The 16,862-nt window shown below is 44.7% G+C and overlaps 1 non-coding gene across 1 annotated transcript; it reads right to left on the bottom strand.

Annotated features, from left to right (window-relative positions):
* Positions 1-13,427: 13,427 nt before the first annotated feature.
* On the bottom strand, positions 13,428-13,590 carry LOC135018927 (U1 spliceosomal RNA). The gene has a single exon (XR_010216554.1). It is a non-coding gene; the product is annotated as a U1 spliceosomal RNA (small nuclear RNA).
* Between the last annotated feature and the right edge of the window lie 3,272 nt (positions 13,591-16,862).

Here is a 16,862-nt window from a genome sequence, read left to right as displayed (position 1 = left end):
AGTGTGAAGTGTGCTGAGGAGCAATGGCGCACAGCTGCAGTGCTGTGCGCTACCTTGGTGAAGACAGGATGTCTTCTGCCGCCGATTTTCCGGACCTCTTCTTGCTTCTGGCTCTGTAAGGGGGCCGGCGGCGCGGCTCTGGGACCGAGCTCCGAGGCTGGGCCTGTGTTCGGTCCCTCTGGAGCTAATGGTGTCCAGTAGCCTAAGAAGCCCAATCCACTCTGCACGCAGGTGAGTTCGCTTCTTCTCCCCTTAGTCCCTCGATGCAGTGAGCCTGTTGCCAGCAGGTCTCACTGAAAATAAAAAACCTAAAACAAAACTTTCACTAAGAAGCTCAGGAGAGCCCCTAGTGTGCACCCTTCTCGGCCGGGCACAAAAATCTAACTGAGGCTTGGAGGATTGTCATAGGGGGAGGAGCCAGTGCACACCAGGTAGTCCTAAAGCTTTACTTTTGTGCCCAGTATCCTGCGGAGCCGCTAATCCCCATGGTCCTTACGGAGTTCCCAGCATCCACTAGGACGTCAGAGAAACACTGATAGAGTACATTATATTTATGAATTAATTGCTTCCAGATTCTGCAGCAGCATCATCAGCACCACCAGTGTTACTCACAGTCACTTCACACTGACTGCTGCACAACACATCACTTAATTTCCGGGCCGCCCGCCACCTGGGGAAGAGACATGGGAGATGAAGGACCAGCAGTGCCACGTTGAGCGGAAGTATTGTTAATTAGTTACCCACACACTCCTTGTGACACCTGCTCCCCGTCTGCCCTCCCACCCGCCGCCTGCCGTCCGGAACCCGCACTGACAAGTAAGTCTCAGCAGAATGTGTCTGCCAGCAGCTCCCAGTCCCTCCTAGAGGAACACTGCCAGTGGTGTGGCGGCCGCGGCACACTAGGACTGAGAGACCGCAGCAGGAGGAAAGCACAGGTGGGCGGGAGGAGAGCATGGGCGGACATCACCACGTCACATTGCAAGGTGACGCCAGTCCCCCCAGTGAGGCCGCCGACGAATGCACTCAGCATAGTATTAGCAGCAGGCAGAGGGGGGTCGGGTGCAGCGGTGGTGGGAGGTACGGAAATGAGCTGCAGGCTAGGCTCCACCGATCACACACTCAGCGATCACTGTGCTACTCAAGCGTGGCGTGCAGCGGTGCTGGACATTAGGGAGTGCCTGTGCGCACCAGGCACCCCCTGTACGCGCGCCTATGCGCTACCACCCCCCATATGCCACACTACATCACTATGCTACAGCCCTCCCATATGCTGCACTTCATAATTACACTATACCCCCCATACAACATACTACATCACCACACTACACTACTCACAATAAAATTAAAACATCCCAGTTCCTCATTCTTAATGAGCTCACGTGAGTTCTCTCCCCAACGGAGCTCCAGACCAAGTAACAATGAAGACACCAGCAGCGTGTAGGGGGCAGGCCTGGTCCACTTGTCAGGAGAGAGCAGTCACAGGAGGGTAAGAAGGGGGCGGGGCCTAGTCCTACAGACGGGAGAGAGCACAGACAGGAGAGAGCAAGGTACAGGGGTAGAAGGGGACGGAGCCTATTCTTACAGGCTTTCAAAATTCGACTTTAAAATTCGACATTTGACAAATTCGACTTTTCTGCAATGGTACAAATGCGGCAATTCGACAAAAGTATATTCAATTGAAGTTTGTAAATTCGACAACAGTGCTTTTAAACAGTAAATTCGTCATTTTCAATCCGCCACACTTTGCTGGCGGAATCTAATAAAAAATTTTTAAAAACATGTTTTTTTTTATGCAGTTTTTTTTTTTTGGTAATAGCATATCTATTTATATTAGAAGGGATTAGGTACTTGGTTTGTCTTTTTTGGAGGCACAAGTATTATTTATATATTTTTTAAAATATTATTTATTTTTTAAATGGAATGTGAAAAACCCGAAAAAAAAATTGCGTGGGTCCCCCCTCCAAAGCATAACCAGCCTCGGGCTCTTCGAGCCGGTCCTGGTTCTAAAAATCCGGGGGAAAAACGGACAGGGGATCCCCCGTATTTTTAAAACCAGCACCGGGCTCTGCGCCTGGTGCTGGTGCAAAAAATACGGGGGACAAAAAGAGTAGGGGTCCCCCGTATTTTTTACACCAGCATCGGGCTCCACTAGCTGGACAGATAATGCCACAGCCGGGGGTCACTTTTATACAGTGCCCTGCGGCCGTGGCATTAAATATCCAACTAGTCACTCCTGGCCGGGGTACCCTGGGGGAGTGGGGACCCCTTCAATCAAGGGGTCCCCCCCCCAGCCACCTAAGGGCCAGGGGTGAAGCCCGAGGCTGTCCCCCCCATCCAAGGGCTGCGGATGGGAGGCTGATAGCCTTGAGAAAATTTAAAGAATATTGTTTTTTCTAGTAGTACTACAAGTCCCAGCAAGCCTCCCCCGCAAGCTGGTACTTGGAGAACCACAAGTACCAGCATGCAGGAGAAAAACGGGCCCGCTGGTACCTGTAGTTCTACTGGGGGAAAAATACCCAAATAAAAACAGGACACAGACACCGTGAAAGTATAACTTTATTTCCCACCTGCCGACACACACATACTTACCTATGTTGACATGAAGCAGTCGGTCCTCTTCTCCAAGTAGAATCCACGGGTACCTGAAAATAAAAGATAATTATACTCACCTGATCCAGGTTCCAGATTAAATCCACGTACTTGGCAAAACAACAAACCGAACACCCGGACCAGACGGACTGAAAGGGGTCCCATGTTTACACATGGGATCCCTTTCCACGAATGCAGACATCCGAATCTCGCGAGAATCCGACAGCGGGATGATGACGTTCGTGCGCGCTCGGGCTAGCCGAGCAAGGCGGGAAGGTTCGAACCTGCCTCGGACCCGTGTAAAATGGGTGAAGTTCGGGGGGTTCGGATTCCGACGAACCGAACCCACTCATCACTAGTATGTACGTGATTGTCAGGTGCCGTGCGCGTACATACGTGTCAGTGCCGTGCGTGTACGTACGTGTGTGTCAAGTGTCGTGCGTGTACGTGTGTGTGTGTGTGTGTGTCAGGTGGCGCGTACCTACATGTGTGTATGTCAGGTGCTGTGCATGTGTGTACGTACAGGCGTGTGTCAGGTGCCGCGCGTGTACGTACGTGTGTGTGTGTGTGTGTGCCAGGAGCCGTGCGTGTACATGCGTGTGGGTGTCAGGAGCCGTGCGTATACGTACATACGTGTAGGTGTCAGGTGCCGTGCGTATACGTATATACGTGTGTGTGTCAGGAGCCGAGCGTGTTCGTACATGTGTGTGTGTGTGTGTGTGTGTGTGTCAGGAGCCACGCGTGTGTGTGTGTCAGGAGCCACGCGTGTTCGTACATGTGTGTCAGGTGCCGCACGTGTAAGTGTGTGTGTGTTTTAAATTCCGCGTGTGTACGTACGTATGTGTGTGCCTGGAGCCGCGCGTGTACATACATGTGTGTGTGTGTCAGGTGCTGTACGTGTATGTGTGTGTCTCAGGTGCTGCACGTGTATATGTGTGTATCTCAGGTGCTGCATTTGTATGTGTCAGCTGCCACGTGGGTGTCAGGTGTTGAGCGTGTATGTGTTTGTGTCGCATCTGTATGTGTGTGACTGTCAGGTGCTGCACGTGTATGTGTGTGTCAGGTGCTGCATGTATATATGTGTGTGTTAGGTGCTGTTCATGTATGTGGGAGTGGCAGGTGCTACATGTGTATATATGTGTGAGTGGCAGGTGCTGCGTGTGTATACGAGTGTGTGTGAGGTGCTGCGAGTGTATGTGTGTGTTAGGTGCTCTGAGTGTATATGATTGTGTGTCAGGTGCTGTGCGTGTGTGCGTTAAATGCCACATGTATGTATGTGTGTCAGGTGCTGCGTGTGTGTGTGGGTGTGTCAGGTGCTGCATGTCTGTGTGTGTGGGTGTGTCAGGTGCTGCATGTGTGTGTGTGTGTGTGTGTCTGTCAGGTGCTGCATGTGTGTGTCAGGTGCTGCATGTCTGCGTGTGTGTGTCAGGCGCTGCATGTCTGTGTCAGGTGCTGCGTGTGTGTGTGTCAGGTGCTGTGTGTGTGTGTCAGGTGCTGCGTATGTGTGTGTGTGTCAGGTGCTGCGTGTCTGTGTCAGGTGCTGCGTGTCTGCGTGTGTGTGTCAGGTGCTGCGTGTCTGCGTGTGTGTGTCAGGTGCTGCATGTCTGCGTGTGTGTGTCAGGTGCTGCGTGTGTGTGTGTGTGTCAGGTGCTGCGTGTCTGCGTGTGTGTGTCAGGTGCTGCGTGTCTGCGTGTGTGTGTCAGGCGCTGCATGTCTGTGTGTCAGGTGCTGCGTGTGTGTGTGTGTGTCAGGTGCTGTGTGTGTGTCAGGTGCTGCGTGCCGTGTGCGTGTGTCAGGTGCGTGAGTGTGCGTGTGTCAGGTGCGTGAGTGTGTGTGTGTCAGGTGCGTGAGTGTGTGTGTGTGTGTCAGGTGCGTGAGTGTGTGTGTCAGGTGCGTGAGTGTGTGTGTGTGTCAGGCGCTGCGTGTCTGTGTGTGTCAGGCGCTGCGTGTCTGTGTGTGTCAGGCGCTGCGTGTGAGTGTGTGCGTGTGTGTCAGGTCCGTGTGAGTGTCCGGTGCTGCGTCTGTGTGTGTGTGTCAGGTGCTGCGTGTGTGCGTGTGTGTCAGGCGCTGTGTGTGCGTGTGTCAGGCGCTGCAGGGAGGGCGGGGGGGGACGGACACACAGCAGGGAGGGCGGGGGGAGAATGGACACACAGCAGAGAGGAGGAGGGGGGGTGGACGGACACAGCGGGAGGAGGGGGGGTGGACGGACACAGCGGGAGGAGGGGGGGTGGCCGGACACAGCGGGAGGAGGGGGGGGTGGCCGGACACAGCGGGAGGGGGGGGTGGACGGACACAGCGGGAGGGGGGGGTGGACGGACACAGCGGGAGGGGGGGTGGCCGGACACAGCGGGAGGGGGGGGTGGCCGGACACAGCGGAAGGAGGGGAGGGTGGCCGGACACAGCGGGAGGAGGGGAGGGTGGCCGGACACAGCGGGAGGGGGGGGGGTGGCCAGACACAGCGGGAGTGGGGGGGGTGGCCGGTCACAGCGGGAGGGGGGGGTGGCCGGACACAGCGGGAGGTAGGGGGTGGACGGACACAGCGAGAGGGGGGGGTGGCCGGACACAGCGGGAGGGGGGGTGGCCGGACACAGCGGGAGGAGGGGAGGGTGGCCGGACACAGCGGGAGGAGGGGAGGGTGGCCGGACACACAGCAGGGAGGGCGCGGGGGGGAACACACTGCAGGGAGGAGGGGGGGACACACAGCAGGGAGGGCAAGGGGGGGGCGACTGACACACAGCAGGGGGGGGAGACGGACACACAGCAGGGAGGGCGAGAGGGGGAAGGGGGGGTGACTGGTGACCATAGAGACCTTGATAAATACCGCATACTGCAGGGAGGGAGGGCCGGACACAGCGGGAGGAGGAGGAGGGAGGAGTGGCCGGACACAGCTGCCCGAGACGCCTCCTACTGCCAGCCGCACCACAGACGCGGGGAGGAGATGCAGGCAGCCACCAGGGAAGGTCCGGCGGGCGGCCGGGCACACAGCGGGCAAGCGGGCGGGCGAGCGGGCGAGCGGGCGGGCGGGCGGGAGGGGAGGGTGGCCGGGCGGGCGAGAGGGGAGGGTGGCCGGACACGCGGGGGAGAAGTGGAAGCTGGGTACACAGCGGTGGGCTGCCTGACAGAACTCACCCAGTGCTACGCAGCTCCGGCGATCTCCTCCCGCTTCATGGACCTCAATGAACTCACACGCCGGGAACCGCTGGCTGTCCTCCTGCAGCTCCACGTGACTCCTTCCCGCTCTGTCTCCTCGTGCCCAACTGCCAGAGCTACTCTCTGTACACCCCCTGCTGGCGGTCACTGCGCAGGCGCAATAAATTGAAATGCCCTATCTCTATAATGGGGCATATTTCTCTTAATTAAAAAAACCCTATAACTTTCTGAAAAACCACAACCCCAAAAGGCACTACACTGGGGCATACTCTATCTAGTAAAACAAACCCCAAGTCTTAATTCGTCCTCTATATTGAGTTATGCCTTCCCAAAAAAATCTTCATTCACTCTATAGGAAAACGTTGTCAAAAAGCCACAGAGGGAGTGGCAGAAAAAAACTGACAGTTGGAACTTTAGCTTACTCCCAATTCCTCATTTTTTATTATTTTGCCCTGAAATTTGGCCTGCAGCAGCGGGTGACGATTCTACGCGTCCATGCCAAATTTCAGCTCAGTACGTCCTATCAGTTTTGAGGTGTAGCCCCTCAAACACCATGCCCCCATCTCAGAAGTTCCCTATGGGAGAATTCCGTTTGTTCGATTCAGCCTTAATATAAGGGCACGACCGTGCCCTTATAATTGACAGTATTGTTTTCTTTCAAAAATCCACTTAATTTTCTTTACCCGATTATTAAAATGGTAATTGACAAAAAACAAACTACATTGTCACCAGAAGAGCAATACAAAATGTACAAGTGATATATTAAAATCATCTTTCCAGCTTGAATTTCAATGATGCATTGGGGCAACGATTTTGTGAGAAACATCTTCACCCTTAAATAAAGATTTTCTTAATTCCTTACCTGTGTGCTAATTAGATATCACCTTGTTTTCACATTAAACAGACTTCCACATGAGAAAACAGCAAAGATGCAGTGGCGTTAATGTTTCCTGGTGTCAACCTGTATTATTTCCGTAGACATTGAAATGAGGATGCATCTTGCTGCCTTTCCAATGAAGCAAGTTTAATTTAGTAATAGGTGAAAAACCATCCCTACAAAGATGTTAATCAGATACTTGGCTTTGTGGACACTTTTCAGAGAACAAATTTGTTATCATAAAAATAAAGCCAGAAAATGAAGAGCTGTTTAATCACTCAATTGGATTTTTCTGCCAGCATATTTCTTTTTCTCTGCAACCCACTGCTAAATTGTGCTTCCTAGCTGTTTTTATAAAATCACTGAATCAAATCTAACTCTGATTACATCAGAGAAGGCCAGGTACCCTACACCATAACAGGGGTTTTCGAAATTTTGACTTGTCTACTTAAAGATCAAAAAAATCTGATAACAAGGTCAATTACATCCCTGGGTGGGATTGAACCACCAACCTTTTGGTCAATAGCCGTACACACTAAGTGATTGCGCCACAGCGACACTTTGCAAAAGTACATACTGACAAAGGCTAATAAGCATTCATCTAGAACGTTTCCTATAAAAACTTTAAATAGTCAATAATCTGGAGAGTTTTTGTAAGATGTTTCTTCCATCAACCAATGAAGAAACACATTGGTACTTTCCCATGATGAGTGAGTGCTTCAGGATCTCTTGCACTTACATGTGCAGCAGAGTACTGTAATGGAAGCATGCTGGGTCCATAACCCAGAGGTAGGCAGATTGAAACTATCCTCTGCTATATGCATTTTTTTTTGTTAATTCAAGTAATCCAAAACTGGGATTGATATTTTTGCTCTTTTATTTTTACTTAAAGTACAATAACTTTTACCATTTTAATTTGTTTTAATAGTATATTGACAGTATTGTTTTCTTTCAAAAATCCAATTAATTTTCTTTACCCGATTATTAAAATGGTAATTGACAAAAACAAACTACATTGTCACCAGAAGAGCAATACAAAATGTACAAGTGATATATTAAAATCATCTTTCCAGCTTAAATTTCAATGATGCATTGGGGCAACGATTTTGTGAGAAACATCTTCACCCTTAAATAAAGATTTTCTTAATTCCTTACCTGTGTGCTAATTAGATATCACCTTGTTTTCACATTAAACAGACTTCCACATGAGAAAACAGCAAAGATGCAGTGGCGTTAATGTTTCCTGGTGTCAACCTGTATTATTTCCGTAGATATTGAAATGAGGATGCATCTTGCTGCCTTTCCAATGAAGCAAGTTTAATTTAGTAATAGGTGAAAAACCATCCCTACAAAGATGTTAATCAGATACTTGGCTTTGTGGACACTTTTCAGAGAACAAATTTGTTATCATAAAAATAAAGCCAGAAAATGAAGAGCTGTTTAATCACTCAATTGGATTTTTCTGCCAGCATTTTTCTTTTTCTCTGCAACCCACTGCTAAATTGTGCTTCCTAGCTGTTTTTTTTATAAAATCACTTAATCAAATCTAACTCTGATTACATCAGAGTAGGCCAGGTACCCTACACCATAAGAGGGGGTTTGCAATTTTGACTTGTCTACTTAAATATCACCAAAATCTGATCACAAGGTCAATTACGTCCCTGGGTGGGATTGAACCACCAACCTTTTGATTAATAGCTGAACACACTAACCGATTGCGCCACAGAGACACTTTGCAAAAAGTATATACTGACAAAGACTAATAAGCATTCATCTAGAACGTTTCCTAGAAAAACTTTAAAAAGTCAATAATCTGGAGAGTGTTTGTAAGATGTTTCTTCCAGCAACCAATGAAGAAACACATTGGTACTTTCGCATGATGAGTGAGTGCTTCAGGATCTCTTGCACTTACATGTGCAGCAGAGTACTGCAATGGAAGCATGCTGGGTCCATAACCCAGAGGTAGGCAGATTGAAACTATCCTTTGCTATATGCATTTTTTTTTTGTTCATTAAAGTAATCCAAAACTGGGATTGATATTTTAGCTTTTATTTTTACTTAAAGTACAATAACTTTTACCATTTTAATTTGTTTTAATAGTATATTGACAGTATTGTTTTCTTTCAAAAATCCACTTAATTTTCTTTACCCTATTATTAAAATGGTAATTGACAAAAACAAACTACATTGTCACCAGAAGAGCAATACAAAATGTACAAGTGATATATTAAAATCATCTTTCCAGCTTGAATTTCAATGATGCATTGGGGCAACGATTTTGTGAGAAACATCTTCACCCTTAAATAAAGATTTTCTTAATTCCTTACCTGTGTGCTAATTAGATATCACCTTGTTTTCACATTAAACAGACTTCCACATGAGAAAGCAGCAAGGATGCAGTGGCGTTAATGTTTCCTGGTGTCAACCTGTATTATTTCAGTAGATATTGAAATGAGGATGCATCTTGCTGCCTTTCCAATGAAGCAAGTTTAATTTAGTAATAGGTGAAAAACCATCCCTACAAATATGTTAATCAGATACTTGGCTTTGTGGACACTTTTCAGAGAACAAATTAGTTAGCATAAAAATAAAGCCAGAAAATGAAGAGCTGTTTAATCACTCAATTGGATTTTTCTGCCAGCATATTTCTTTTTCTCTGCAACCCACTGCTAAATTGTGCTTCCTAGCTGTTTTTATAAAATCACTGAATCAAATCTAACTCTGATTACATCAGAGAAGGCCAGGTACCCTACACCATAACAGGGGGTTTGAAATTTTGACTTGTCTACTTAAAGATCACCAAAATCTGATAACAATGTCAATTAAGTCCCTGGGTGGGATTGAACCACCAACCTTTTGGTTAATAGCCTTACACACTAACTGATTGCGCCACAGTGACACTTTGCAAAAGTACATACTGACAAAGGCTAATAAGCATTCATCTAGAACGATTCCTAGAAACATTTTAAAAAGTCAATAATGTGGAGAGTTTTTGTATGATGTTTCTTCCATCAACCAATGAAGAAACACATTGGTACTTTCCCATGATGAGTGAGTGCTTCAGGATCTCTTGCACTTACATGTGCAGCAGAGTACTGTAATGGAAGCATGCTGGGTCCATAACCCAGAGGTAGGCAGATTGAAACTATCCTCTGCTATATGCATTTTTTTTTGTTAATTAAAGTAATCCAAAACTGGGATTGATATTTTTGCTCTTTTATTTTTACTTAAAGTACAATAACTTTTACCATTTTAATTTGTTTTAATAGTATATTGACAGTATTGTTTTCTTTCAAAAATCCAATTAATTTTCTTTACCCGATTATTAAAATGGTAATTGACAAAAGCAAACTACATTGTCACCAGAAGAGCAATACAAAATGTACAAGTGATATATTAAAATCATCTTTCCAGCTTGAATTTCAATGATGCATTGGGGCAACGATTTTGTGAGAAACATCTTCACCCTTAAATAAAGATTTTCTTAATTCCTTACCTGTGTGCTAATTAGATATCACCTTGTTTTCACATTAAACAGACTTCCACATGAGAAAGCAGCAAGGATGCAGTGGCGTTAATGTTTCCTGGTGTCAACCTGTATTATTTCAGTAGATATTGAAATGAGGATGCATCTTGCTGCCTTTCCAATGAAGCAAGTTTAATTTAGTAATAGGTGAAAAACCATCCCTACAAAGATGTTAATCAGATACTTGGCTTTGTGGACACTTTTCAGAGAACAAATTTGTTAGCATAAAAATAAAGCCAGAAAATGAAGAGCTGTTTAATCAGTCAATTGGATTTTTTTGCCAGCATATTTCTTTTTCTCTGCAACCCACTGCTAAATTGTGCTTCCTAGCTGTTTTTATAAAATCACTGAATCAAATCTAACTCTGATTACAGCAGAGAAGGCCAGGTACCCTACACCATAACAGGGGTTTTCGAAATTTTGACTTGTCTACTTAAATATCACCAAAATCTGATCACAAGGTCAATTACGTCCCTGGGTGGGATTGAACCACCAACCTTTTGATTAATAGCTGAACACACTAACCGATTGCGCCACAGAGACACTTTGCAAAAAGTACATACTGACAAAGACTAATAAGCATTCATCTAGAACGTTTCCTAGAAAAACTTTAAATAGTCAATAATCTGGAGAGTTTTTGTAAGATGTTTCTTCCATCAACCAATGAAGAAACACATTGGTACTTTCCCATGATGAGTGAGTGCTTCAGGATCTCTTGCACTTACATGTGCAGCAGAGTACTGTAATGGAAGCATGCTGGGTCCATAACCCAGAGGTAGGCAGATTGAAACTATCCTCTGCTATATGCATTTTTTTTTGTTAATTAAAGTAATCCAAAACTGGGATTGATATTTTTGCTCTTTTATTTTTACTTAAAGTACAATAACTTTTACCATTTTAATTTGTTTTAATAGTATATTGACAGTATTGTTTTCTTTCAAAAATCCAATTAATTTTCTTTACCCGATTATTAAAATGGTAATTGACAAAAACAAACTACATTGTCACCAGAAGAGCAATACAAAATGTACAAGTGATATATTAAAATCATCTTTCCAGCTTGAATTTCAATGATGCATTGGGGCAACGATTTTGTGAGAAACATCTTCACCCTTAAATAAAGATTTTCTTAATTCCTTACCTGTGTGCTAATTAGATATCACCTTGTTTTCACATTAAACAGACTTCCACATGAGAAAGCAGCAAGGATGCAGTGGCGTTAATGTTTCCTGGTGTCAACCTGTATTATTTCAGTAGATATTGAAATGAGGATGCATCTTGCTGCCTTTCCAATGAAGCAAGTTTAATTTAGTAATAGGTGAAAAACCATCCCTACAAATATGTTAATCAGATACTTGGCTTTGTGGACACTTTTCAGAGAACAAATTAGTTAGCATAAAAATAAAGCCAGAAAATGAAGAGCTGTTTAATCACTCAATTGGATTTTTCTGCCAGCATATTTCTTTTTCTCTGCAACCCACTGCTAAATTGTGCTTCCTAGCTGTTTTTATAAAATCACTGAATCAAATCTAACTCTGATTACATCAGAGAAGGCCAGGTACCCTACACCATAACAGGGGGTTTGAAATTTTGACTTGTCTACTTAAAGATCACCAAAATCTGATAACAAGGTCAATTAAGTCCCTGGGTGGGATTGAACCACCAACCTTTTGGTTAATAGCCTTACACACTAACTGATTGCGCCACAGCGACACTTTGCAAAAGTACATACTGACAAAGGCTAATAAGCATTCATCTAGAACGATTCCTAGAAACATTTTAAAAAGTCAATAATGTGGAGAGTTTTTGTATGATGTTTCTTCCATCAACCAATGAAGAAACACATTGGTACTTTCCCATGATGAGTGAGTGCTTCAGGATCTCTTGCACTTACATGTGCAGCAGAGTACTGTAATGGAAGCATGCTGGGTCCATAACCCAGAGGTAGGCAGATTGAAACTATCCTCTGCTATATGCATTTTTTTTTGTTAATTAAAGTAATCCAAAACTGGGATTGATATTTTTGCTCTTTTATTTTTACTTAAAGTACAATAACTTTTACCATTTTAATTTGTTTTAATAGTATATTGACAGTATTGTTTTCTTTCAAAAATCCAATTAATTTTCTTTACCCGATTATTAAAATGGTAATTGACAAAAGCAAACTACATTGTCACCAGAAGAGCAATACAAAATGTACAAGTGATATATTAAAATCATCTTTCCAGCTTGAATTTCAATGATGCATTGGGGCAACGATTTTGTGAGAAACATCTTCACCCTTAAATAAAGATTTTCTTAATTCCTTACCTGTGTGCTAATTAGATATCACCTTGTTTTCACATTAAACAGACTTCCACATGAGAAAGCAGCAAGGATGCAGTGGCGTTAATGTTTCCTGGTGTCAACCTGTATTATTTCAGTAGATATTGAAATGAGGATGCATCTTGCTGCCTTTCCAATGAAGCAAGTTTAATTTAGTAATAGGTGAAAAACCATCCCTACAAAGATGTTAATCAGATACTTGGCTTTGTGGACACTTTTCAGAGAACAAATTAGTTAGCATAAAAATAAAGCCAGAAAATGAAGAGCTGTTTAATCACTCAATTGGATTTTTCTGCCAGCATATTTCTTTTTCTCTGCAACCCACTGCTAAATTGTGCTTCCTAGCTGTTTTTTATAAAATCACTTAATCAAATCTAATTCTGATTACATCAGAGAAGGCCAGGTACCCTACACCATAACAGGGGGTTTGAAATTTTGACTTGTCTACTTAAAGATCACCAAAATCTGATAACAAGGTCTATTACGTCCCTGGGTGGGATTGAATCACCAACCTTTAGGTTAATAGCCATACACACTAACTGATTGCGCCACAGCGACACTTTGCAAAAGTACATACTGACAAAGGCTAATAAGCATTCATCTAGAACGTTTCCTAGAAAAACTTTAAAAAGTCAATAATCTGGAGAATTTTTGTAAGAAACACATTGGTACATTCCCATGATGAGTGAGTGCTTCAGGATCTCTTGCACTTACATAGGCTATTAACCAAAAGGTTCCCACCCAGTGATGTAATTGACCTTGTGATCAGATTTTGGTGATCTTTAAGTAGACAAGTCAAAATTTCAAACCCCCTCTTATGGTGTAGGGTACCTAGCCTTCTCTGACGTAATCAGAGTTAGATTTAATTAAGGTGCGCAAGGGCATAGAAGGGAGCGGTTTAAGAAAAGAGAAGTGGAAACAGACAGCAAACTAGGCTGGAGAGAGACCTGAGACAAAGAGATCTGAATTATACGAGAGCCGACCAGGGGAAACACAAATTATGCAGTCAAGTTTCCCACATTTGGGGAAATCGCAGGAGCAGCACACCCAGAGTGCAATGGGTGAGCCTTTCCCTGGGAGAAGCACCTTCATGATCATAGTATCTCACCTGGCAGGTAAGTAGGAGTTGGGCTAGTGCTGGGGAGGGTCGCTGCTCGGGTACCCCCCTGTCAAGTGAAGGAGATCCAACTGAGGCAGCACAAGGGAACTCTCGAAAGAAGAACAAGGCTAGAGGAAGATCTGAGACAAAGAAATCTGACTTTTACCAGAGCTGACCAGAGGAAAGCACAAACACAGTCCCCCACTACCACCAGGAAACATTAACGCCACTGCATCCTTGCTGCTTTCTCATGTGGAAGTCTATTTAATGTGAAAACAAGGTGATATCTAATTAGCACACAAAAAAGAAAATTAAGTGAATTTTTGAAAGAAAACAATACTGTCAATATACTATTAAAACAAATTAAAATGGTAAAAGTTATTGTACTTTAAGTAAAAATAAAAGAGCAAAAATATCAATCCCAGTTTTGGATTACTTTAATTAACAAAAAAAATGCATATAGCAGAGGATAGTTTCAATCTTTCTACCTCTGGGTTATGGGCCCAGCATGCTTCCATTGCAGTACTCTGCTGCACATGTAAGTGCAAGAGATCCTGAAGCACTCACTCATCATGGGAAAGTACCAATGTGTTTCTTCATTGGTTGATGGCAGAAACATCTTACAAAAACACTCCAGATTATTGACTTTTTAAAGTTTTTCTAGGAAACGTTCTAGATGATTGTTTATTAGCCTTTGTCAGTATGTAATTTTGCAAAGTGTCGCTGTGGCGCAATCAGTTAGTGTGTATGGCTATTAACCAAAAGGTTGGTGGTTCAATCCCACCCAGGGATGTAATTGACTTTGTTATCAGATTTTGGTGATCTTTAAGTAGACAAGTCAAAATTTCAAACCCCCTGTTATGGTGTTAGGTATTTAGACTTCTCTGATGTAATCAGAGTTAGATTTGATTCAGTGATTTTATAAAAACAGCTAGGAAGCACAATTTAGCAGTGGGTTGCAGAGAAAAAGAAATATGCTGGCAAAAAAATCCAATTGAGTGATTAAACAGCTCTTGGATGGTTTTTCACCTATTACTAAATTAAACTTGCTTCATTGGAAAGGCAGCAAGATGCATCCTCATTTCAATATCTACTGAAATAATACAGGTTGACACCAGGAAACATTAACGCCACTGCATCCTTGCTGCTTTCTCATGTGGAAGTCTGTTTAATGTGAAAACAAGGTGATATCTAATTAGCACACAGGTAAGGAATTAAGAAAATCTTTATTAAAGGGTGAAGATGTTTCTCACAAAATCGTTGCCCCAATGCATCATTGAAATTCAAGCTGGAAAGATGATTTTAATATATCACTTGTACATTTTGTATTGCTCTTCTGGTGACAATGTAGTTTGTTTTTGTCAATTACCATTTTAATAATCGGGTAAAGAAAATTAATTGGATTTTTGAAAGAAAACAATACTGTCAATATACTATTAAAACAAATTAAAATGGTAAAAGTTATTGTACTTTAAGTAAAAATAAAAGAGCAAAAATATCAATCCCAGTTTTGGATTACTTTAATTAACAAAAAAAAATGCATATAGCAGAGGATAGTTTCAATCTGCCTACCTCTGGGTTATGGACCCAGCATGCTTCCATTACAGTACTCTGCTGCACATCTGGTGACAATGTAGTTTGCTTTTGTCAATTACCATTTTAATAATCGGGTAAAGAAAATTAATTGGATTTTTGAAAGAAAACAATACTGTCAATATACTATTAAAACAAATTAAAATGGTAAAAGTTATTGTACTTTAAGTAAAAATAAAAGAGCATTCATATATATATACAGGGATAACCTTATATAAGTGTTTTTCCCCTTATAGCTGCTGTATTGTTATACTACGCCTAATTAGTGCCCCCCTCTCTTTTTTAACCCCTTTCTGTAGTGTAGTAACTGCAGGGGAGAGCCAGGGAGTTTCCCTCCAACGGCGCTGTGAGAGAAAATGGCGCCAGTGTGCTGAGGAGATAGGCTCCGCCCCCTTCTCGGCGGCCTTTTCTCACGTTTTTCTGTGGAATCTGCCAGGGGTTAAAATTCATCCATATAGCCCTGGGGGCTATATGTGATGTATTTTCGCCAGCCAAGGTGTTTCTATTGCTGCTCAGGGCGCCCCCCCCTAGCGCCCTGCACCCTCAGTGACCGAAGTGTGAAGTGTGCTGAGGAGCAATGGCGCACAGCTGCAGTGCTGTGCGCTACCTTGGTGAAGACAGGATGTCTTCTGCCGCCGATTTTCCGGACCTCTTCTTGCTTCTGGCTCTGTAAGGGGGCCGGCGGCGCGGCTCTGGGACCGAGCTCCGAGGCTGGGCCTGTGTTCGGTCCCTCTGGAGCTAATGGTGTCCAGTAGCCTAAGAAGCCCAATCCACTCTGCACGCAGGTGAGTTCGCTTCTTCTCCCCTTAGTCCCTCGATGCAGTGAGCCTGTTGCCAGCAGGTCTCACTGAAAATAAAAAACCTAAAACAAAACTTTCACTAAGAAGCTCAGGAGAGCCCCTAGTGTGCACCCTTCTCGGCCGGGCACAAAAATCTAACTGAGGCTTGGAGGATTGTCATAGGGGGAGGAGCCAGTGCACACCAGGTAGTCCTAAAGCTTTACTTTTGTGCCCAGTATCCTGCGGAGCCGCTAATCCCCATGGTCCTTACGGAGTTCCCAGCATCCACTAGGACGTCAGAGAAACACTGATAGAGTACATTATATTTATGAATTAATTGCTTCCAGATTCTGCAGCAGCATCATCAGCACCACCAGTGTTACTCACAGTCACTTCACACTGACTGCTGCACAACACATCACTTAATTTCCGGGCCGCCCGCCACCTGGGGAAGAGACATGGGAGATGAAGGACCAGCAGTGCCACGTTGAGCGGAAGTATTGTTAATTAGTTACCCACACACTCCTTGTGACACCTGCTCCCCGTCTGCCCTCCCACCCGCCGCCTGCCGTCCGGAACCCGCACTGACAAGTAAGTCTCAGCAGAATGTGTCTGCCAGCAGCTCCCAGTCCCTCCTAGAGGAACACTGCCAGTGGTGTGGCGGCCGCGGCACACTAGGACTGAGAGACCGCAGCAGGAGGAAAGCACAGGTGGGCGGGAGGAGAGCATGGGCGGACATCACCACGTCACATTGCAAGGTGACGCCAGTCCCCCCAGTGAGGCCGCCGACGAATGCACTCAGCATAGTATTAGCAGCAGGCAGAGGGGGGTCGGGTGCAGCGGTGGTGGGAGGTACGGAAATGAGCTGCAGGCTAGGCTCCACCGATCACACACTCAGCGATCACTGTGCTACTCAAGCGTGGC

This window comes from Pseudophryne corroboree, unplaced genomic scaffold, assembly GCF_028390025.1.
Source record: "Pseudophryne corroboree isolate aPseCor3 unplaced genomic scaffold, aPseCor3.hap2 scaffold_330, whole genome shotgun sequence".
NCBI classification, from domain to species: Eukaryota; Metazoa; Chordata; class Amphibia; order Anura; family Myobatrachidae; genus Pseudophryne; species Pseudophryne corroboree.
The sequence above is the reverse complement of the archived record's forward strand: the minus strand, read 5'-3'. Positions and strand labels throughout refer to the sequence as shown.